The sequence below is a fragment of the Mus caroli genome, unplaced genomic scaffold (genome assembly GCF_978045245.1).
Source record: "Mus caroli unplaced genomic scaffold, Mus_caroli_1 scaffold_9, whole genome shotgun sequence".
NCBI lineage: Eukaryota > Metazoa > Chordata > Mammalia > Rodentia > Muridae > Mus > Mus caroli.
In genome coordinates this window covers 29692289-29717525 of record NW_028227264.1, presented here as the reverse complement: position 1 = coordinate 29717525, position 25237 = coordinate 29692289, and the positions used below count along the sequence as shown (strand labels likewise).

General features: G+C 36.0%; 1 protein-coding gene and 1 pseudogene across 3 annotated transcripts in view; both read left to right on the top strand.

The window, feature by feature from the left end:
* Positions 1-25237, top strand: part of Nkain2 (sodium/potassium transporting ATPase interacting 2) — a 1169480-nt gene that overhangs the window by 888294 nt on the left and 255949 nt on the right. The window lies entirely within an intron of this gene.
* LOC115032144 (serine/threonine-protein kinase B-raf pseudogene) lies at positions 19920-21953 on the top strand (annotated as a pseudogene).

The following is a 25237-nucleotide window of genomic DNA, read 5'->3' as shown; positions in this document are numbered from 1 at the left end:
TGGCTCATGCCTTTAATCCCAGCACTTGGGAGGCAGAGGCAGGCAGATTTCTGAGTTCGAGGTCAGCCTCGTCTACAAAGTGAGTTCCAGGACAGCCAGGGCTATATAAACCCTGTCTCGAAAAACCAAAAAAAAAAAAAAAAAAAAAAACCCAAAAAAAGATAAAATAAAAAGAAAAAGACACCATATTTAAGGCTTCACAATATTCATAATGTTCCTAAAAATTCCTGGGAATGTTTGTATGTTAACCATCAATTCAGAGGAAGAGACTGTCACAGCATGGTTAAAAAAAAGAACTTTAATTTATTTCCATTTGTTTTACTACTTGAAAATCAATAATATATCTCAACCTAATGAAAACACACACACACACACACACACACACACACACATACTCCTACATGTGAATGCACACACATTTGTCACAGCATAGTTAGAACATGAATTTCAAATTATTTTTGTTCATTCATTACTTGAAAGCCAGCAATACATGTTAGAAGGAAACATACACACACACATTCACCCATACATGAATATGCATACACATGACAAAGTTCCATGGCATCTGCCACATTCACATTTTAGCTCCATTCCTGTTAAAGTAGAAAAGGAAGTATTATGACAAGTAGGGTTTTTTCCCCATATGGTTTAGTTGCCTTTGGTTTTATATAGGGATTATGAATATAAAAGTGTTTTTAGCTAATTCTGAGAAATGAATGTCTTATATATTTTTAAGAGGTATCACATTCCTAAACTTCAAATATCTATGTCAAGACACTCTGGGTTATTAAAACATTTCATTTTGACAGATGGTCTCTAAAATGAATTTAAAAGATGCTAATAAAACATTCAATTCTTTGACCTTATAATTCTACTTCATTTGAGAGGGGAAAAATGCAAAATTACTAATAAAAGTGCTTGCACACAAACTACAGTGCTACATTTTTATCAAATCCTGTCTTACATTTCAAATGCTATCACCAAAGCCCCCTATACCCTCCCCTCACCCTGCTTCCCAACCCACCCACTCCCGCTTGCAGGAAAGTTTTATATTTAACATCATGAGTACATAGTTCCTTGATACCTTGTCATGAGGAGTAAATGAAACACCCCTGCTACCTATTGGGAACTTAAATAATGTGAACAAATATCTTAAAGCTGCTTGATTCATGATGAAAATTTGCAGATATTAGAATTCATTTCCTCTAATATGAGTGGCATGGGGCAAAATACACACCAAGAAACCCAAAATTCTTCTTACAGTTTTCTGATTTTTCTCAGATCCAGGGAACACGCTTTTAAATATAAATATAGCATCAATTTCTAGTGGATAAGCTTCTTCAAATCATTCAGGCAAGGCACATCAAAATATGATATTTCCAAAAGTTGAATATGTTTTTATCCTGACAATAACTGAAGTTTATTTTGCAACTTTGATCAGGTAAAAGATTATCTAGCACATTTTATAAGTAAACAACCCTAAACATAAGTTACGTGGGCACAGCTGCTCAGTGGGAGGTTGGCTTTATGCTCTAAGCTCAGTGTGTTCTTTTGTCCTCCATATATTAAATCACAACTTTAATGGTTATTTATTGGGTCAGTGAGGCTGAACAATCCAGCTTGGGACCCTAATAACTCTATTTATAATTTTCACACAATTTAACTTTGGCTATTAACATAACACTAATACCTTTCATAAGCTAGTAAAGGATTTAAAGAAGCCACTGTCTGTTGGTCTGCCTCATTGAAACACTATGCCTTTTAGCAGTTCTGTATGCTCAAGTTAAATTTATTAGTCCCTAATAAAATAAGGAGCTCAGAAGCTTGAAGGGATACTTGTGGAAGAAAAATAAATGAGCGCAGCCTGCTGAGGCTAGAAAGATATTCTCTTCTCTGTTACTGCAGAAAAGTAGCAACAGTTAGCCAGAGGGAACAAAAACAAGGTTATAAGCTATATTCACAGAGGGAATGAACTTTGAAACATTGACACAATAAATAGGCAATACTTAAGGCTGCAATTTAAAGTAAAAGCCTGCTTTATTTTCTCGGTCTTCCTACAAATCTTGTTTGTGAGATGTCCTTAAAACAGTGTTTCTCAGCATTGGCTGCTCATGGGAATCATCAAGGGAATGGTAAGAAGACAGTGAGACACAAATCTCATTCGCAGACTCATTTAATTGGTGTGGAGAGTCAATGGACAGTCAAAGATTTGCAAAGCTACCCAGGTGATTAGAAAGTGCACCCAAGGCTGAAAACCTGATACACTTGGTAATAGACTGATAGAATTCTAGTTTAGGATTAAATTAATGTTTGTAAAGTGTGTGCTACATTCTAGGAATTTGAGGATAAGCAATAAGGACTTTGAGGATAAGCAATTCGTATCAAATGGAGCCTGTTGGGTTTTAAAATTAAATCAGTTTGAAAGATAAATAAAACATTATTTGAAAATCTTAAATCGTGTATTTAATGGCTCACTTCTTTTCTATTCAAATCAATGTTTGTTTTGGGTGTGGCTACATATCCTCTGAGAGTTTGAAGTGAAGGCAGCAACCCTGGACTCCACTGTTCTTTTTTTTTTTTTTTCTTCTTCTTCTTTATTAACATTTCAAGTGTTATTCCCTTTCCTGGTTTCCCTCCAAAAGCTCCCTTCCCCATCCCCCCTTCCCCTGCTCCTATGGGGATGTTCCCCCACCCACCCACCTCCACTTTCCCAGCCTGACATTCCCCTACACTAGGGCATCAAGCCTTTAAAGGATCAAGGGCCTCTCCTCTCATTGACACCCCACAAGGCCATTCTCTGCTACATATACGGCTGGAGCCATGGGTCTATCTCCATGTGTACTCTTTGGTTGGTGGTTTAGTGCCTGAGAGCTCAGGAGGCTCTGGTTGGTTGATATTGTTGTTTCTCCTATGGGCCTGTAAATCCCTTCAGCTCCTTCAGACCTTTCTCTAACTCCTCCATTGGGGACCCTGTGCTCAGTCCAATGGTTGACTGGGAGCATCTGCCTCTGTATTTTTCAGGCTCTGGTCAGCTATATCAGGCTCCTGTCAGCATACACTTCTTGGACTCCACTGTTCTTAAATGAAAATCCTGGAAGAAGAGCAATGATTTCTTTCAAAACTCTGATTAGAAATGTTGGAGAGTTTCTTTTGGGTCAGAGGATGTTATACCTACAGAGAAGCGGAACACTTAACAAATAGAATAGGATGCCCTCTAGGGGCTCACTAGAGGACTCAAATCAGTTCATAGAGCAACTTTTTGAACTTGAAAATAAATAAATAAATACATACATACATAAATACATAAATAAATAAATGTAAGTAGAAAAACAGACATGTAAAAAACATGTGGTTCATTACATCTTGATGTTGTAGTACTAAGAATAATTAGCTGCAGAAAATTTGAGACTACAGTAAAGATGAAAGTGTCTTGCAATTGTATAGACTCCAAAGATAGGAATTTGGCTAAAGCAACGTTTGATTACATCAATTGACTACATCAATTTTGAATATAGAAATTGAATTGTTATAATAATGCTTAAATATTCTTTTTAACATATTTTGGATGGTAAGATGGCTTAAGAGAAAATACAATTTTGCAAAAGTGCATATAGGCATACTTTAGAAACTTCTCCCAGAGTGATTAATTTTCAGTTTCTTCCTCAAGGGGAAAAATATTTAAGCAGGACTTCTTTTTAATTTTAGCAACTTGTTGTACAGATGTTTGGTTCTATTTATGACATGAAACTGTTTGCCTTGACTCAGCACATGAACCTTTTAAAATTAGATGTGTGGATCTAAATCATCACTCGAGCAAGTGGTTGTAAGTTATATAAATAAAATTAAAATGGATCATTGTTCTTTCTTACTGGTTCTCTTAAATAGTTCCATTATTTTGATAAATTCTTCCAATCTCCATCTCTATCTGTCTTTAATCTAGCATTTAGAATATTTATTTAGCTTTATATTAACAAGATCAAGCCCCTAATATGTAACATTATCATATCAAAAACATGAGGTAGGAAGAATGTATCCCTTCCTTGAATATGCTTCTCATTTCTGATCTGCATTTGATCTCACTGTCCTCATGACATGGCTGCTGCTTTTGTGTCCACCTACACGTCTAAAGAGTCACAAAGAGTCTAAAAGTGAGTCAAAATATATGAGAGACCATAATTTATTTCTTTCCCTATAACATATTTACTTTTTAAACATTTAATTTTTGAACTACAAAAATGGCAAATGTCTGGAAGCATGGCTACTTGTCAGTGTCTTAAAAAAATGTCACTCACTGTCACCATAGAGGAGCCAGCCACCTGGATAATTAGCCCTCTTTATTCCATCAGTCATGCTGCAACCAATGTTGGGAAATCCTAGATCTTGAGATTTAATAATGACAAAGAAAAGTCTTTTGTTTTATTTTATTTGAGAAGAAACAATTGTTCGAATGTTAGGAAGGAGTGTACTTAATAAAGTGGTTATATAAAAGACTGCGATTCATCAAAATCAGTTTCAAATCCTTGAAGGGCTAATCTCACTTCATTTCACTTTTTTATAATTTAAATTTATTTTTAAAATGAGGGAAGAAATGATATATATGAATATTAACTTTATAAAGATAATTTATAGTTTTTGTCTCAGAAAATGTAAGACATTCATATTCAAAGGTAAGAAAATAAATTAACGAACACAACTAAGGTCAAAGAAATAATCCAATTCCATACTCATCAGGGTCAGTCTACAACACGTATTACCTTGCCAGTAACTAACTCTCTCTCTCTTTCTCTCTCTGTGTCTTCTCCTTTCTTCTCTCCATATATATGATATTTAAGATTATATTTATAATATTATAATTTGCAGTGCTATCTTAAGGTTTAAAATTTTCATGTACATCAAACTCTAAATCAGTGCTAGATGCCAGAATCTGAAACTAGTAAAAATATTGGGAATACAATAATGTAATAGATGTAAAAGCAATGAAAGCACCTAGATTCTCAAGCCCTGTTAAAAATGCTTTTTCCTCAATCTATGGGTCTCTGGAGATCAGCTTTGAATAGACAAACTCCAAGATATGAAGATAATAGATCACAGAGATGTCATATAGTCATATCAAGGTGGCATGTTTTGGGATACTCCAAATAATGAAGTTAATAGATCACAGGGCTATGATATAATCTTTTCAAGGGACATGTCTGGGAATGTTACAACAATTCCATCAACTTTGTACAAAGCAGATCCATGTACCAAAGAAGCAACATTTACATGCCAAATGAGTAAATTTGTCTACTTAACAGGCATTTAATGGTGCATTAAACATCCAGAAAATCTATTCTGTGACTTGACTCAAGTTTCAATAAACACTTCTTATACACAAACTATAGTCTAAAGAAAATTCACAGATGTCAAAACTTCCAATAGACCTTCTCACTCCATGAAATTCAGTTCTTACAGAACAATTCTGATGTCCCAAGAATACAGACAGCTGGCTTCTGTTATTTCAATTTAATAGGTATGCTCTAGTGACCAAGCATGTAGATTGTGCTACATCTTAAAGTATCCATCCAAAGAGATCAGTAGAAGCTGAAATACAGATGCTTGGCTGACGGAGCCCTTCATCTTCATTCAAAGAAAACCAAAACCAGTTTTAGAATGCTGTGCATGCATTCTCTGACATTTTATATGAGGGTTTTTGAGTTATGTTGTAAACCCATAACTAGAAAATCAAGTAATGAGATTTAATTATAAGAAAAATGTTCCAAAGATAGTGTAATTAGTAATAAGACTAACCCACACATATATGTGATGTGTATATATGTATGTGTATATTCCTAAATACACAGGTATAACCTGGTCAGTTTGTATAATCTTACTTAAATGTATGTTTAGGTCTGATCATTTGGTATTGAACAACCAAGAACCCACAAATTTGAAAAAGATCAAGGATATAAAATGTTTTATTTTACAAACAATAACCAATTGTCTTAACTCCCTGCTAGCCCTCCTCCCAGTTTCCAACACAGCCCACTTACAACTGTTCTTCACAACACAGCAATTTCTCCCTCAGTTTGCCAAGTGCGCTTAAACAGTCTCTTCTCCAAGTTTTCTCAATACTAGCAGCTGCAAACTATAATTGTTCTAACCTAACTGCTCAGCTCAGCTTTTCCTGGCTTAACTGTCTCCTAACAATATCTTGTACACCAATTGCCTTCTCTTGTCAATATTCATCCAATACTTTCTGAGCCTCAGAGGTTATCCTCAGGATAGCCTATGCTGTTCCCAGAAATCCAAGAGGCATCCAACACCTAAGGTCATAGGGTCAAGCAGATCTAACAGCTAAGAATTCATAAAGGACCAGTTGACTAGCAACTGGAGATCCTTTAAAGGGCTAGGATAAAGCACAAGATAAATCATAGTACATTTTCTTCTATTTCTTTTTGGAGACTAATAATGCAGTTTTGAAGCTGCCCTGGGTATACCCTGTATCCATGGTACTGGTATGCTTTTGCTTCCCCACTCTTTCTGATGTCTTTTTCAGGGTTCTCAGGTATCTGATGTGATCTTCTTTATCTCTCAGGAACAAAATCCACAACTGAGACAAGAACCTAACAGTGATTCACCTTTTTCCTATAACTTAGATATATTTTCCAAACTTTTTATAGTCCTGGACTATTTTATCTTCTAGCATCTTGTCTTTTGGAATTCCTCACAGAAGTCCCTTAATTTCTACCCCAAGTTCTATGAACCTTTGGCTTGCAGTTCTGACTTGGGTTTGCAGGATGTGGTATTCAGCATAGTCTGTCTTAACATCCTGCTCATAGGCCTGGTTTTGCTCTGCATTGTGGATAGCTCTGTATTGCAGGAGACCAAAGTCTTGCTCATAGGCCTGACAGTGATTAGGTGCTGAGCTCTTCTTTCCAGGCATTTCTGGATGGCATGAGAAGGCAGTTGCTAGTCAGACTCTCCTTTTGTTCTTTTTGGGACAGTGGCCAAGGTTTCCAGAAGATCTCTCTTGCTCAATTCTGAGTTTATTAGTTTTGATGGTATCTACCACCTTCTGTTTCCTGTGGAAATATAAACAAATCGGAATTTCTAACACAAAGCACCCTTGACTTCCATTCTAATGTTAACACATCCTTTTAGTATATAGACTAATTTGACTCCAGTTTTTGTTGTTGATATTGATGTTTGTTTTTGGTTTGGTTTGTTATAATCCAGTGTCTCTCAGCTGCTGTTGTTCCTTTCTCAATAATGACCAGAAAAATTAATGTTAACAGAACTCTATTTAGTCTGTCCCTGGGGGACTTTATTCTTCATTTTTATAAGTATTTTCTTTAGATATAACAAATGCTGGGGAATTCCATGGGCTGGTAAACTCTACTACATGTTAAGCCACCAGCTGCTCTTATACTAGCTGCTCAAGCGTTTGTAATTTTTCCTTAGTTAAGGGCCACTGATCTACCCACAGAGGCTTGTTACTCAGCCATTTTCAGGGTAGGGTCATTGGTATAAATTCACCAGTATCCTCCTCTTTATAAATTTGGTTCTCTTAACTCCCTCTTTCCAGTATTCAGGCAAGCCCCTTCAATTTTTAGTTTCCAAGCTCTGCTCCCTCAGTTTCCCAATAGTCAGCTTAAACAGCACCTTCTCCATTCCAGACCAGATCCTTGAAATATTTAACAAAAAGGCTAATTTAGGAATAAGATATTCAACTAAGGATAATCTGTATATCATTAATATTAGGGACAGACAATAAAGTTTGGAGTAAAACAAATGTGAGTTTAAAGTGCTTCCTCCTATTTCTTTAGTAAATCAATGAAATATTCAAATTCCTGATTATCTCATGCTGTGTAAGAATGCTTCCTGGAAAGACTCTAGTCCAAATTAAATGGGAATGTTTGTTTTTTGTGGGTTTTTTTTTTTTTTTTTTTTTTTTTGGTTTTTGTTTTTTGTTTTTTCGAGACAGGGTTTCTCTGTATAGCTCTGGCTGTCCTGGAACTCACTTTGTAGACCAGGCTGGCCTCGAACTCAGAAATCCGCCTGCCTCTGCCTCCCGAGTGCTGGGATTAAAGGTGTGCGCCACCACGCCCGGCTTGGTTTTTTTTTAATATTTTTTTACACTCCATATTTCATTCTCCTGCATCCAGCCTCCTACTGCTCCGCATTCCACATCTCCTCCCCAACCCCCTGTCTCCATGTGGATGCCCCCAACCCCATGTCATCTGACCTCTAAATTTCCCAATCCATCCTAGAGGACCCACTGCACTCAGAGCAGTAGTCTGAAGGCCTTTCGAGATTCTTAAGTTGTGAATTCTCAGTTTGGTTCTATACTCCATTCTTTGATTGGGTTGTTTGGTTTTTTGGTGATTAAATTTTTGAGTTCTTTATATATTTTGTGTCCTAGCTCTCTACTAGATGTGGGGTTAGTGAGAAATTTTTTCCCCTTCTGTAGGTTGCGGATTTTTCTTATTGATTATCTCCTTTGCCTTACAGAAGCTCTCCAGTTTCATGAGGTCCCATTTATGAATTCTTCATCTTAGAGCATGAGCCATGGGAGTTCTGTTTAGGAAATTTCCTGCTGCACCAATGAGTTCAAGGCTCTTTCCCAATTTCTCTTCTATTAGATTCAGTGTATCTAGTTTCATGTTGAGGTTCTTGATCCACTTGGACTTGAGCTTTGTGGAAGGTGACAAATATGGGTCTATTTTCATTATTCTACATACAGACACCCAGTTAGACCAGCACCACTTATTGAAGATGCTTTGTTTTTTCCATTGTACATGTTTGGCCTCTTGGTCAAAGATCAAGTGACCATAGGTATTGGTTCATTTCTCGGTCTTCAATTGTATTCCATTGATCTATTTGCCTGTCTCTGTACTAATACGATGCAGTTTTTTTTTTACTAGATATTTTCTTTATTTACATTTCAAATGCGATTCCGAAAGTTCCCTATACCCTCTCCCCGCCCTGCTCCCCTACCCACTCACTCCCACTTCTTGGCCCTGGTGTTCCCCTGTACTGAGGCATATAAAGTTTGCAAGACCAAGGGGCCTCTCTTTCCAGTGATGGCTGACTAGGCCACCTTCTGCTACAAATGCAGCTAGAGACACGAGCTCTGGGGGTTCTGGTTAGTTCATATTGTTGTTCCACCGATAGGGTTGCAAACCCCTTTAGCTCCTTGGGTGCTTTCTCTAACTTCTCCATTGGGGGCCCTGTGTTTCATCCTATAGATGACTGTGAGCATCCACTTCTGTATTTGCCAGGCACTGGCATAGTCTCATATGAGACAGCTATATCAGGATCCCTTCAGCAAAATCTTGGCATATGCAATAGTGTCTGGGTTTGGTGGCTGATTATGGGATGGATCCCTGGGTGGGGTAGTCTCTGGATAGTCCATCATTTTGTCTTAACTCCAAACTTTGTCTCTGTAACTCCTTTCATGTGTATTTTGTTCCCTATTTTAAGGAAGAATGAAGTGTCCACATGTTGGTCTTCCCTCTTCTTGATTTTCTTGTGTTTTCCAAATTGTATCTTGGGTATTCTAAGTTTCTGGGTTAATATCCACTTATCAGTGAGTGCATATCTAATGACTTCTTTTGTGATTGGGTTACCCCATTAAGGATGATATCCTCCAGATACATCCATTTGCTCAAGAATTTCATAAGTTCATTATTTTTAATAGCTGAGTAGTACTCCATTTGTAAATGTACCACATTTTCTGTATCCATTCCTCTGTTGAGGGACATCTGGGTTCTTTCCAGGTTCTGTCTATTATAAATAAGGCAGCTATGAACATAGAGGAGCATGTGTCCTTATTACTAGCTGGAACATCTTTTGGGTAGTTTACTTTGACAATTGTGTCATCTCTTCTACTCTATTTTATACACCTAAAATTCTCTCTTCTATCTCTTTTATTCTCTTTGTAAAACTTACATCTGTAATTCCTGACCTCTTTCCTAGGTTTTCTATTTCCATGTTTGCCTCCATTTGCATTTTCTTTATTGTTTCTACTTCCACTTTTAGGTCTTGGATCACTTTATTAATACCTTCATATATTTACCTGTGTTTTCTTGTATTTCTTTCAGTGAGTTATTGATATCCTCCTTAAAGGACTCTATTATCTCCATGAAGTAGAATTTTAGGACAGATTCCTGATTTTCATGTGTATTGGTGTATTCAGGGCTTGCTGTGATGTTAGAACTGGGTTCTGATGATGCCCATGTATTTTGGCTTCTGTTGCTTATAGTCTTCTACTTGCCTTTCACCATCTGGATATCCCTGGTGTTTGTTGGTCTGGGTGACTGTATGGCTTCTGCCTCTTTTTTTTCCTGGGTTGCTTCAGGTCTTCCAGTAGGCCTGAGGCCCTGTCTGTATCTGACCACCTGTGGGGCCTTCCAACTAGGGCTCTTCACAGGGGCAGAGAAGCTGCTGATCTGTTGCCCTGGCTGCAGTAGATCTCCTGGCAGGCCTTCAGACTACTGCTCTGAGTGTAGTGGGTCTTCTAGGATGGATTGGGATATGGATTCTTCACAGGAGCAGACTACCTAAGAGTCTGCCCCAGCAGAAAGGACCAAGTGCTCTGAGTGCTGCAGGTTCTCTAAGATGGATCAGGATATGGAGTCTTCACAAGAGCAGACCAACTAGGGGTCTGCCCCAGCAGCAAGGATGGAGTGGAAGGGGTGGAATGGAGAGGAGGAGTGGTATTCATGAGGGTAAGGGGTTGGTGGGTGATGGGTCCTGAGTCTACCAGGCTCCCAGCAGCAGCTCCAGGACTCAGGGGGTGGAGTGGGGGGCTTCTTACCAACTACACTGAGTACAGCTGGTCCTCTAGGATAGATCAGTATATGGAGTCTTCATGGGGGCCAAAATGGGACTGTTTTTAACATCAACAAAAGGAAATTTCCTTCATTCACCTTCTCATGCAGTAAGTCACCAGAATGGCCTTTTTAGGTTTTGTAAACTTGACTTTCAGGGAAACATAATAGGTATTTTACTAAGACTTATGTCCACTTGGTCACTAAGAAGTTAGTGACTTTAACTGTTTTAGTGCCCCATAATTCTGACAAATTGATATAGTATAACTTGCCACCTCACAGTGACTCTTCCAGGGAGAATTTGGATGCACTCATATACGTATATATTCACATGCATATGCATTTCCCTACATCTTCACATTCATATATTTGCACTATAACATACATATGCAGATATATTTTCTGATTACTTTCTAAACTATTTTGTAACTTTTTTCCTATTGTTTTTTCCTCCTTAAGCTCTTTAGGTCTAATATTTCTTAGGTCTAGTTAAAATATCAATAATATTTAACTTCAAAAGGTTTTTCATCTTTCTTCAGTTGAAGAAACATTTTATTGTGTAATTATTTGTTTTGACTAGACATTAGACAGTAAAAACTTTGAAGGCTATACTTAAGCCTTTTATGTTCTTGTGTTTCATACCTGTAAATTCAATGAATTACCATTCAAAAATATTTGACAAAACAGGTTTTGAGTATACTGAATATGTATTGAAATACTTTATCATTATCACCAAGAAATGTAATTTAAAAACAGTTTAAATTGCATTAGGGATTATTCTATAGATGATTTAAAATATAAAAGGAATACATAGCCTATATGAAAATACTACAATATTTTATAGAAGGTATCTCGACATCCTCCAATTCTGGCATGGAGAAGATCTTAAAAACAATTTCTCATGAATCCTGAGCTCCAAGTATAATAGTGTCTTACTTATCTTTCAGTGGTCACCTCCATAATGTTGAAGAAGTAAAACCTTGATTAACATTTGTGAAATACATTTGGATCTGTCAGGTTCTGTCAGCTACAGATATATTTAGATTAATTCATAACTTTAAGATGGACTTTTTATAATGGAGAGCTAGTATATATCAATTTGCTATTTTAACCTAGGGGAAAGATACTGTCTTTGTTGATAATTACTGTCTTTATTGAAATGTGTTGGCTTTATTGATTTGTTTAGCAGATGGTATACACTCATGATCTAGTCACTGATGATCTAGAGTCTCAGATTCTGAATTCCTGAAGAACCACAGCGGAAATGATGGTCCCATTGAAGTTTACATTGCACTCCCAGTACTTTCTGTTGACCTTTATTCCACTTTTCTTCAGCTTAGGGCTTGTCATTCATATTTGAAATAATCATTTTTGTTGCTTATTTGTTTAGAGATAACAGCACAAATGTCTTTATAAAACATCCATTCAACTACAAAGAAAGTGAAATATATGTTTCTGCTTTCCCTTGATGTGTGTGCATCACAAAGATAAGCTGTTACTAAATAAGAGAAAAGGCATGACTGATCTGATCTCTGTATCTCCAATCTTATTCACCCAATAAGCTTCTCATCATAATGGTGGAGAAAGGGAAGGGAAGGAATATTCTTCTTCCTTTACTATTGAGATGATTTAAATAGAAAGTCTTTCTCATTTCAAAATTTAAAGAATGGGGGGGGAAGTGCTATTTCTTTATACTTCATTTACTGATACTAAGAATTATGTCTCAGGAACATAACTATCCTGTAGAAGGGATGAGATCTGAAGTAACAGAAAACAATCTTCTGTTGTTAAAGATAATCTCTGCAGTCTTTATTTCCCTTTCACGACATTGATACTTTCAAACTCACATTTGAAAATTTGGGTATTTTTTTTTTTAGACAGATCGAGATAGCTTTGCTTTGTCTCTTGAAATGTCTGAAGTTATTTCTTTTAGATTGTATTAGCCTCAATTTTTTTTCCACAAAAAAATATGACTATGGTAAATAAAAAATGGTAAATAAATATCATATATATATATATATATATATATATATATACATATTCACATAATTTAAATGGTCACTAGATAGTTTATAAGAATCCAGTATAAATATAGCATAACTGGTCCTATACTTTTTAGAGAAAAATAAGGAATAAAATGTGTATATTCAGCACAAATTAATTTTTCATTTTCAGGGTTATTTTGATTCAGTACCAATTGAATTTGTAAATGCAGATCTCTTGAATATGAATGTATAACTACTTTTCAGAAAAAATATTTTACTGAAAACTAAATGTCAAAACAAGTTATCAAGGTCATTGACCACAATACCTAACTACATGAATTTTATTGACTTAATATATATCTATTAATAACCTATACTAGGCATTTGTTATATCCAACAAGGATTCATGCCAATAATTAGTAATTGAACATATTTAAGCTCTATGATATATGTTGTTAGCTGCTGAGTCACTGAAAGAAGTTGTATAGAGAAGGATTATAAGACCTAGCACATTATGGTAAGTCATGATAGAAAGTCACAGACAAAACACAGACAACATAAGGGCAGGCACAACATATGCTTAATCATTCTATGTATAATCTGGGATATTAAGAATATAAAACAGTTAAAGTAGATAATCTAGTATGGGTTTAGAAATATGTACGGGCAAATACAGGGTTCATGTAACCAAAGTTCAACACAGAGGGATGAGGAAGGATGTTCTGCATGATATAGCTAAGTATAGCATCCAGGAAACAGAATTAGGAATAATCATAGAAAAGTATGTCAATGCTAGCCTTTGCTACATAACTCTGAACTATGAGCTAATATTCAGAGAGAATTCTGGATAAAAATGCTTAACTATTATACATTTTCCACATCCTCATTAAGTTTCTTCAGAGCTTTAGCACTAAGACCAAATTTATCCTCATTAAAGGTAACAATTCTCATTTTACTTCTCTGGAACTCAATTACCAGGAAGGAGATGGTCATTATTCTCTGTGTTAAAAATAAGAAAGCAATATAGAAGATGGTGCCCAGAGTCATAAGTTTAGGCCTCTCTTACATAGTCGTTTACTTTTCCCACAAGCTCTAACCTAATACCACTGACAAATTGAGCAAAGGAACTGCAAACTTACTTGGATAATTTAGGACGGGGTGTGATTGCTACAAATTACTTGAACTCATTTAAAAATCTCTCAAAAAAATATTTTTATTCCTTCATTTTTTTTTCTTAACCTTAGTTGTTTCAGATAGGCTTGTACATTTCTCTTTTAAGAGAATAATTAAATGGACCCAAGTAGGGAGAAATCACATTATATAATGAACAAAAACTAAAGCTTAAATCTACGCAAAGTGACAGTGGAGCACTAAAGAAAATTAATTAATGCTTTTAGAGTAAAAGAAGTCAGATGTGTCAGGTCTGAATTGATCCTTAGGATTCACAATAAATTCCATTTCTTTTATGGCTAAATTTCTGAAATGTAGAGTTACTCAAAATTATGTAAGCATAACCTAAAGCAGTAAGTAAAATTTTAAATATTTTAACTAGATTAAATTCTTAAATTGCTGACTTTTGGTAGCAAACTACTATAGTTTGAATTTTGAATTATCCTCAAAAGCCAATGAGTTAAAGTTTTGGTTCTCCAAGGTAATGCTGTTGGGAGGTGGTAGAACCTGAAGAAGAATGAGGCATTATGGGTGGTCCTTAGGACACTGGGGCATACCCTTCAAGGAAATAATGGCTTTGAAGTTTGTTCCCCCATGCACACCACCGTTACCATTAACAACTCAACCAAAAGCCCAAAGAAACTAGTCTATTTGGCCATGTTTGGCAAGAAACCCCCAAATTAAAACTGTGAGCCAAGCTCAAATAAAGTTTTTTTTTTTTTTTTTATTTCAAGTCCATCATATCGGGTTGATGAACATAATAATGGAAATTGACTAACAAATTCCTTTTAGATACTTTGTTCAAAAATAAAACATTCCTTGATTCTGGCTAGAATCATTTGGGATTGAAAAATATTAAAATGGATTCATTAAATGATTTTGGTAGCCCTAACAGAGATTCTCAAAATACCCCTAGCACTGACTAGTGCTAAAGCATTCTTTGTAAATAGAACATTGTGCAGTATTTTTGAGCAAAAATTGGATAGTTGTCAGTTGATTAAGCTTACTAACAATTGAAAATAGTTGTCTATAGACTTAATATGAAAGTGTACTTTTCTAGATTAACTTGCATGGATTAGATAAACTGATATATTATGGCAACTTTTCCCTATTTAAATGATAATGAATACTGAACATAAAAACATTATACTGTAATATATAGTTTTTGTTCCACTTTTCTTTTCAAGTCAAATAAAAGCCATTGTAGTTTTTAATACAACTTTGGTTTGGTTGGGCAAGATGACCTTTGTGTGATGAGCACTAGTAACAGTAGAAAATTATTACACAGCCTGACACCACTGATAACAGGTCACGTCTAAAGCCCTCTTGACAAATTCAGGAGCTAAAATCATTCAATAACTCCCACTAAAGTTAAATATAAAAAAATTATTTTTGTTCTGACTTTAGATACATCTTTAAATATTTTAAGGCAATTAAGACATTCTCTCCTAGTCCTCCAGATGATAGAACCCAAATAGTCACAACGTTTTTCAAATAATCTATGTTTTAGATCCTATAGCTAAACAGGACACACAGTTGAGATATCATCAAATCAGAGATTCATGTTTTAATGCAAATTGTCAGTGTCTACTTTGAGAATTGTGAATGATCCTATATGAGAATATTAAATGTCATCCAACTCCTTGTATCTCCTAAAGAAAATTAACCAACTACTTTAGTAGTTCTGTCAGGTATATTACTCTTTATCGTAGCTTATGTACAAAGTTCAAATCCTATACCACCATAATTTAATATGCAGTTTTCAATTTAGTAATATTTATTTTCAAGTTTCTGCCTTGTTTACAGATACAAACAAGAATTTTCATGGTGAATTATGCTGCTATTTCTTTTTCCAAGATTTCTCATGACATCTCTTGATAATCCTATGGAAATCAATGTTATAAAATAGAAAGAAAATAAACAGGCTTTAAGGGGGTGGCACTTTTTTTTTTTAGACAAAATGAACAATATAGGAACTGGAAGAAAGTATCTCTTTTAACAAAAAACATAATTGGGGTGTCAATATCATGCTAAATAAACCATGAAGCTCCCACCTACTTTGCTCCTTTCATCTCTTTACTGCTGGAGCAAAATGATTTTTTTTTTTATTTCATCCTCCCTGTCTGTACCTTCAACTTAGACTTCAATGTCCTCTCAAACTTCTTAGGGGACTATTCCCACTTTTCTAAAGGAGATTAAAAGTTTAATGTTTCTTTAAAATTAGTGCTGAGCAATGTTTTTTCAAGGGCCTTCTTAAATGTCCTTTTGAATTGTGATATTTTCATTAGTATCCTCTTGACCTAGCCATGTTACAAAAGATGCAAAGAGTTCTTTGGAAGTGATCCAAATGAAATAAATACATATACTTAAAGGCATTTTATTTAGACCTAGAGGTTTATTTTAATGTGTCTCCATAAATTCTAAGCTGCATTGATCTATGCACTAGCCAGGATAAGCCAAATCAAAATAGAAATCTTACCACTTAAAAATAATTCTCGCAGAAAATGACCTTGTTAGACATCAATGGGAGGAGAGGCCCTTGGGACTGAGGGTGTTTGATGTCCCATTGTAGGGGAATGCCAAGGTGGGAGGATGGGAGAGGGTGAGTAGGGAGCACCCTCATAGAGGCAGGAGGAGAGGGGATGATATAGGGGTTTCCGGAGGGGAAACCTGGATAGTAAATGTAAATAAAGAAAATATCCAAGAAAAAAATTTTAAAAAAAGAAAAGAAAAGAGCCAAAAAAAATATTCTGTCATGAGAATCAAGTACATCTAAAATATCCCTAAAAGTTTCTTCATCCAAATGCATGACAAATATAACCACTATAAATGCAGGGTGCAATGTATTTCAAAAGAGACTTGGTAAAGCATCTGAGAGGACACATCAAGGTCTTCCCTTGCGCTAGAAGCCTTCTAAAAAGCACTTGGAATATTTTTAAAAATAATTTAGTAAATTATATCTTCACATTAAAATCTCTATTATATTCTTCTTAAGCATCAGATGTCATTCTTAGTCAATGTCCTAACTTTGAAAGTTAAAAAAAGAAGGGAAAAATAGAAATATTAAACCTAAAGGTTCAATTAACTTCAATGTGGTATGCAGCCATTTTTTTTTTTTTTTACAAAATTCCTTTTTCCTTTCCTACTTTGCTTAGTCGTCCCCTGCCCTTCTTCCTGTCTTTCTTTCTTCGGCTCTTAGCTCTGTTCTCCAGCTGAGAGTTAATAAGTATTTCAGCAGAACTGATGACTATATTGTCTGTGTACCTTAGTTGTAAGAAAAAAATGCAACTGACCAAGATGCCATCGAACCATCAGTACTGAAATATAAACAAATGCTAAGCATAACGTGGGCATGTTGAAAGGAAGGGAAAACAAGAAGTACTCATTGGAATAGGCATACTGAAGTACACGTTCAGATGAACCTGGATGTTTGGGTTATTTCTAAATGGTACTAAGGAAATGTGATTAAAAAGAGATTTGAAACAACATTTGATAGAGCTCAACTATTAGGTAACAGAAAACATTTTGGCTAACAAAGTGTTGATAAGATGTTGAAAGGTAAAATGATGGCCTTTGCTGGAACATGGTCAAGTTAAAAAAAAAAAGTCACACAATGAGTAATAAAACCTAATGGCTTTGGCTTTAGATACTTTATAGTAACTCTTTAGTGAATACAGCACTGTATTCACTAAAGAGTATCAGCAAATACTTAATGATTGGAACCATTAGCTGGAATTAACCTTAGCTTGTGGTATATCATGTGTAAATAAGATCTATAGTGAGGCAAATCCTAAAGTTATCCATAATTGAAAATTCTAGAAGAAAGCAAGAGAATAGAAGTTTATTCAATGATCTATCAACATCTTTTAAGTTACATCACTAGTAGAATGATTCATGTTTTTGGATTTGTGGTTGGTAGTAAGAACTACCTTATGCTTTGGAATATATTCTTATAAAATACAAGTTCAGCTGGGCGTGGTGGCACATGACTTTAAGCCCAGCACTTGGGAAGCAGAGGCAGGCAGATTTCTGAGTTCAAGGCCGACCTGGTCTACAGAGTGAGTTCCAGGACAGCCAGGGCTACACAGAGAAATCCTGTCTCGAAAAACAAAAAAAACAAAAAAAACAAAAAAAAAAAAGAAGAAGAAGAAGAAAAAAAAGTTCATTGAAGTAGTTAAATAAAGAATATTAAAATTTGTCTAAAACTCAAAATGATATTTTGTCATCTGCATCTTAACTTAAACTTGTCTTAAGATTAAAATTATAACTTCACCATCAGGAAGTTTTAAGAATGTCTTAGTGTGTTGCATGTCTTTAATCCCAGCACTCGGGAGGCAGAGGCAGGCAGATTTCTTAGTTCGAGGTCAGCCTGGTCTACAAAATGAGTTCCAGGACAGCCAGGACTATACAGAGAAACCCTGTCTCGACCCCCCACTCCCCCCAAAAAAGAATATTTTAGAATTTCCTAGAATTTGCTATTCATTTGTAAACATAAGCTTTGTGATACATGGCAATGTTTTCAGGTATTCTAAACCTTATACATTAGTTATAAGTAAATGTTCATTAATAATGTAATTATTGCTTTTAAATTCAAACTTCCCCACTATCCTAGAATAGCTCTTCATGAGGTTTCCTAACTTATTCTTAAAGAGTGAATGCATAAAGATTCTTGATGCACACATTTTAATTTCCAGGAGTATTGCTTGTTTGGGTTTGATGTGTTTGCTTGACATACATCTAATGTTCACCAGAATAACATTTTGTGGTAAGAAAGAACATTTGCCTTGGTTATTGTCTTCTAAAAAATTTGGAGACAATGATCCTAATCCCAGCCTGAGTAATTTAGGAGGACAGCCCACAGATTATACCTAGCATCCATGGCACAGCCCTTCATGACAATTAACACAGGCTTTGCATGAGTCCTGCCCAGTCTTCTGCACAGTCTACTCAGTAGCAGAATGGAATGGATATTTTAGTGTGATATCTTGAGATCAACGTTGGGGAGTGCCAACATGTGATACTTGGCTGCATGATCATCCCATCATATATTAACTCCTTCAATAAACCAGGATTTCTTGACCTGGTGTTTATATCCTTCCCCAGTCTCGGTCCATTTTTTGTTCTCAAATCAGTTAAACAATGTTTCTTCTTGAATTATCCAAGTCATATATATAAAGCTACAATGAAGTTGTTGTAGGTCTGAAATTTTTACTTCTTTTGGATTCTACTTAATTTTCCCCTTTTCCCAGGCTGGAGCATTTATCTAACCACTGCCATTTAATTAGGCTCAAAATATTTCCAGGCATTATATTCTCAGAAGTTCTATGCAGAGACTATGCGCAATTATCACTATGTTTTGTCTTTCTATATTGTCATACAAGGTGATAATTAGCCCCATAATGGCATATATACTGTCTTACCCAATCCATCATAGTAGTCTCATAGAGTGGCTTAAGTATAGAATAAGAGTGATTATTTTGCATTATTTTCAGACTATGGTCTGAACCAAGGACTTAAGTTGGACAATCAGCCCTTTAGCTTATGACATAAGGTCACAATATATTTTAGTCTTGTCTTAAACTTTCTAATAATCCAGGGAGATATCTGACTCATGACCCTCCTGCTGCTTCTCAATATTGGGATTATAGTTATCTGTGAAACCATATTAGAAACAATATTGATAATAACATCCAGGAAACCATATTGATAATAAGCAAAATGATAAGTAAGGCTACAATAATTAGAAAAATATCTATTTCCAGCCTCTTTAAAATTAACTAGGGTAGGGCAGCAATAGCAGTGGCAGCAGCAGTAGTGGTGGCGGTAGTGGTGGTGGCAGCAGTGACACTGAGAAGGACCAGGCTCTGTTCAATGGCAACATGAAGCCAGAGGCCAGCGCTGGTACGGTGGTGCGGCCTCTTCAGCTGTGGACCAGGCCATTCTTGAAGATATGTAGACTATCAAGCAAATGATTTAGTTGATACAGGAACATATAGAGACCCTATTGACAAATTTAGTGGCGAATATAACCCACCGTTAATATACTTGGAGGCCTATGAAGAACACAGCAGCAAGCTAGATGCCCTTCAGCAAAGAGAGCCACAGCTGTTGGAATACTTGCTTGTATCACCAAACAACCCCAAGTCTCCACAGAAACCTATTGTTAAGAGTCTTCCTGCCCAACAAATAGAAGACAGTGGTACCTGCAAGATGAGGTGTTACAGTCCAAGACAGCCTAAAGAAAGCACTGATGATGAGGGGTCTCATCCAGAGTGCTGTGCTGTTTACAGAATTCAGGATGGAGAGAAGAAACTAATTGACTGCAACACAGATATTTATTTCCTGGCTTAGTGGCAAGAAGTTACATGTTGAAGTACTAGAGAATGTTCCACTTACAACACAACTTTGTATGGAACCATTTTTCACCTTAAGATTTTGTGACTTTTGCCGAAAGCTGCTTTTCCAGGGTTTCCGCTGTCACACATATGGTTATAAATTTCACCAGGATTGTAATACAGAGGTTCCACTAATGTGTGTTAATTATGACCAGCTTGGTTTGCTGTTTGTCGCCAAGTTCTTTGAGCATAACCCAGTACCATGGGAGGAGGCCTCCTTAACAGAGACTGTCTTTCCATCTGGATCCTTTTCCGCACCCCCTCAGACTCTATTGGTACCCAAATCTTCACCAGTCCATCTCCCTCAAAACCAATTTCAATTCCACAGCCCTTCTGACTAGCAGATGAAGATCATCACAATCAGTTTGGCCAACCAGACCTGTCCTCCTCAGCTCCCAAATGTTCAGATAAACACAATTGAACCTGTCAATATTGATGATTTGATTAGAGACCAGGGGCTTTGTGGTGATGGAGGGTCAACCATAGGCTTGTCCCTCATTACCTGTCTCACTCACTAACTTGAAAGCCTTACAGTAATCTCCAGGACCTCAGCAGGAAAGGAAACCATCCTCATCCTATCCTCGGAAGACAAGTTGGATGAAAACACATGGCAGAAGAGATTCAAGTGATGATTGGGAGAATCCTGATGGGCAGATTACAGTGGGACAGAGAATTAGATCTGGGTTATTTGGAACTGTCTACAAGGGAAAGTGGCATGGTGATGTGGCAGTGAAAATGTTGAATGTGCCAGCACCCACACCTCAAAAGTTACAGGCCTTCAAAAATTAAGTAGGAGTACTCAGGAAAACTCAACATGTGAACATCATCCTTTTCATGGGCTATTGTACAAAGCCACAGCTGGCTATTGTTACATAGTGGTGTGAGGGCTTCAGTTTATATCACCATCTCCACATCATTGAGATCAAATTTGAGATGATCAAACTTATAGATATTGCACGACAGACTGCACAGGGCAAGGATTACTTACATGCCAAGTCAATCATCCACAGAGACCTCAAGAGTAATATATTTCTTCATGAAGACCTCACAGGAAAAAAAAAAAAAGGTGACTTTGGTCTAGCCACAGTGAAATCTTGGTGGGGTGGGTCTCATCAGTTTGAACGCTGTCTGGATCTATTTTGTGGATGGCACCAGAAGTAATCAGAATGCAAGATTAAAAGCCATGTGACTTTCAGTCAGATGTGTATAGATTTGCGATTGTTCTATATGAACTGATGATTGGCTAGGTATCTTATTCAAATATCAATCTCAGTGATCAGATAATTTTTATAGTGGGATGAGGATACCTATCTCTGCATCTCAGGAAGGTATGGAGTAACTGTCCAAAAGCCATGAAGAGATTAATGGCAGAGTGCCTCAAAAAGAAAAGAGGAGAGAGACCACTCTTTCACCAAATTCTCACCTTCATTGAGCTGCTGGCCTGATCACTGCCAAAAATTCACCTCAGTGCATCAGAACCCTCCTTGGATTGGTCTGGTTTCCAAACAGAAGATTTTAGGCTATATGCTTGTGCTTCTCCAAAAACACACATCCATTCAGGGGGATATGGAGAATTTGTAGCCTTCAAGTAGCCAGTCCATCATAACAGCATCTACTCTATATTTCTTAAGTCTTGTGTTCATAAAATTTGTTAATACCAAAACACAGTTCTATTGCTATTTTTTTTAAGATACAAAATTTTCAATGCATAAGCTCGTGTGAAACAGAATGGAAATTTCTAATCAACAAAAGAAGGAAGAATGTTTTAGGAACCAGAATTCTCTGCTGCCCGTGTTTCTTCTTCAACATAAATATCACATTCATACAAGTCTGCCCATTCCCAAGAAGAAAGAGGAGAGACCCTGAATTCTCACGTTTTGGTGGTCAGGCATAATGGAAAGAATTACTGCTGCAGTTTGGAAAATTGCTATGGAAAGTCTATCAGTCAGCTTTGCCCTTCTAACCCTTCTGGTGGTTAGCAGATCAGTTTGTGGCTGATCATCTTATGGGGTGATTTCAATCACCAAGCATTGTTCTTGCCTGTTCTGGGATTATGTTGTGGAGTACTTGCCCTATCCACCACCATTCATTTCTGAGAGATGGAGTAAATACAGCATACCCATTGTATAGAACCTGTTTAGTCCTCAGCAAATGCTATCTCAGTGAAGCTCTTTAAATTTAAGTGCTGGGTGAGAGTTAAGGAGAGACTGCCTCAGGGGCAGAGAAAAGGGGGTGCTGCATCTTCTTCCTCACCTACAGATCTCTCTCCTTGGGTTGCCTCGCTTGCTGGACTCTGCCTAACCACTTAGGCTGGTCAGTGCTGGCACACATTGTCCTCTTTTCTCATTAGGTCCAGCAATTGAAAAGAGGGTTGGGGGATTGTTTCCTCCTCAATGTAGCAAATTCTCAGGAAAATATAATCCATATCTTCCTCTCATCTCTTCCAGTCACCAAATATTTATGTGGCTCCTTTGTCCAGGCCATACAACACCATGGGAAACACCTAATTAAAAGCCTATAAAATTGCTTCCTGACAGTTTTGAATGAGACATTTGTGTAATTTAAATGTGAAGTACAGGTTTCAATTTCAGAGTTTCTTCTATTTTTATTTAAAAGAAAAAATAATTTTCAGGTTTACTTGTAATAAATGAATGCTTCCCACAAGACTATCTACCCTGAAAATTACATTTTTCTTAATTGTAAACAACTTTTAAAGAATAATTATTCTCCTTTTCGCTACCTAAAATTATGAGGATTCTTAGCATAATGACAATTATTTATACTTTTTAAGTAAATGGTACTTTCTAAGAAAAAAAATTAACTAGGGTACCCAGAAATTGAAGAGTTTGTTTGTTTGTTTGTTTGTTTGTTTTTTAATTGAGAAGGAAAAGGTTATGGAAAACTCCAGGAATTCAAGATACTAACTTAGAGTTTCTTACTACACCTTAACTCTTACTCTCCACATTCGCATATCTACAATATTAGTTCTGGTGTACCTACTCTCATAACAGACTCTTCTTCAAATGCCATTTGCTGTGAGAGTTAAGTTTAGCTTTCTATTCAAATTCTAAAATGTCACTGCTATCATTTTCTCATTTCCTTGTCAACTTTTTTAAATGAAATGCTTATTATTTGTTGAGCAATTAAGCTTCTTGCAATGACTTGAATACATAACGCCCCTGTCAGAAACAAAGTTTTTGTGTTAATAACAGCTTTTGTGTACAGCATTGTTTTGAAAAATGACATGACCAATAATGGGGTCCTTACATATGAACTTTTGAAAACTTACTAAGAGATGTAAATAAATATACTGATTTAAAAATTTGACACTATTCTCATCTAAGCATATAATTATGAAAGATTTTCTTAGATTTAGATATTTCTATATCTTATAATTCTGAGCTGGTTTGGCTTTTTTGCTGGAAATCTATCATGTATGTAAAAATTTCGTTTATTATTTTCTACCTTGTGTTGTACTATCAAGACTTGTTTAATGTGTCAGGAGTCATAATTTTGTGCTCAATTTACAAATGCACAAGAATTAAATAACCAGCTATTACGCACGAAGCAAATCACATTCAGGAATTGCTATTGTCATTAAAATAGAATCCCCAAATGACCTAACAATTGTCTGTTTCACAGTCAAGAATTTATAATTTATGGTTCAATCACTGAACACATGAACTTTCACACAAGACTGTTTAAATTTCATCCTTCACTACCCCTGCCCACCAAGGCTCAAGTGATATCTTGGAAGAAATACCAGAATGAACACAAGATGGAGAGTGGGAAGGGGTGCTGAGAATCTAGCCAGATAACACATACCTGGAGAGTCTTTGAATGTGATCCCTTGCCAGAAAAGCCATGTTGCTGGGTTAAAACTCTGTGTAAGAGGAATTAACTTTCCATCATAACACATACTTTAGAAAATCAGCTTGAAAGGAGGAAATATTTATTTTGACCCATAGTTTTTGAGGTTTAAGTTCAATAATTTGCCTCCAATGCTTTTCAAGTTATGATATGGTAGCATCTCATGGGGAGGAGTTGGTGGAGCAAAGCTGCATATTATGTGGTCAAGATGCAGAAATGGAAAGAAGGAACCAGTATATCTTCAAGTCATGCCCACAATGATCGAATTTTCAATCTCTCTCATGTTCCAGTACTTTATCATGTTCTTGACTACTAAGTCCTTAATACCCTTTTTATTTCAGATCCAATCTACAGAAAACAAAATAGCCAGTCCATTCCACTTTATCAATATCAACACCTCCTTGGATTTCCATCATGATGTAATTTCTTCTAGAGATGTTTTTCAGTTATTAATTCTTAAGAATTGTCATTCAAAGGGAAGTTCACATCTTAGCTCTTGACAGACTAGCACATTCTCAAATCTCTATGAACTTTACAAAGCATCCACCTAACACTAGTGGATTTCTTTTGTTCTCTAAACAAACTATAGCTATTAAGCAAAAGTTTCCTGAATTGGTTTTGGCATAAGACTTTTTATCTGTAGGATTAAAACTGGAATATAATAAAAAATGACCCATACATTCTATGAGAAAAAGAATGACCATCAAACAAGAAGTATATCCAGGTAAAATATTAATTAATATAAAAATACAAAAAAGCACATTAGACACAAAATCATTCACCTATTCTTAAGGAAACAATGAGTTTTATATTTTTGCATAATGAAAAAAGAAATGAGATAAGAAAAAGACATGAGAAATGTTCAAGAGAAATTACTCTTGACATGTATTTTAAAATGGCAAATAAATTGTACTTGAACTACTGCAGTAGGGGAGAGAAACTTTAGTTGAACTGTCATAAATTCCAAGTTAAATAGACCTAGAATGCTATTGAGTTTTTGAATAAA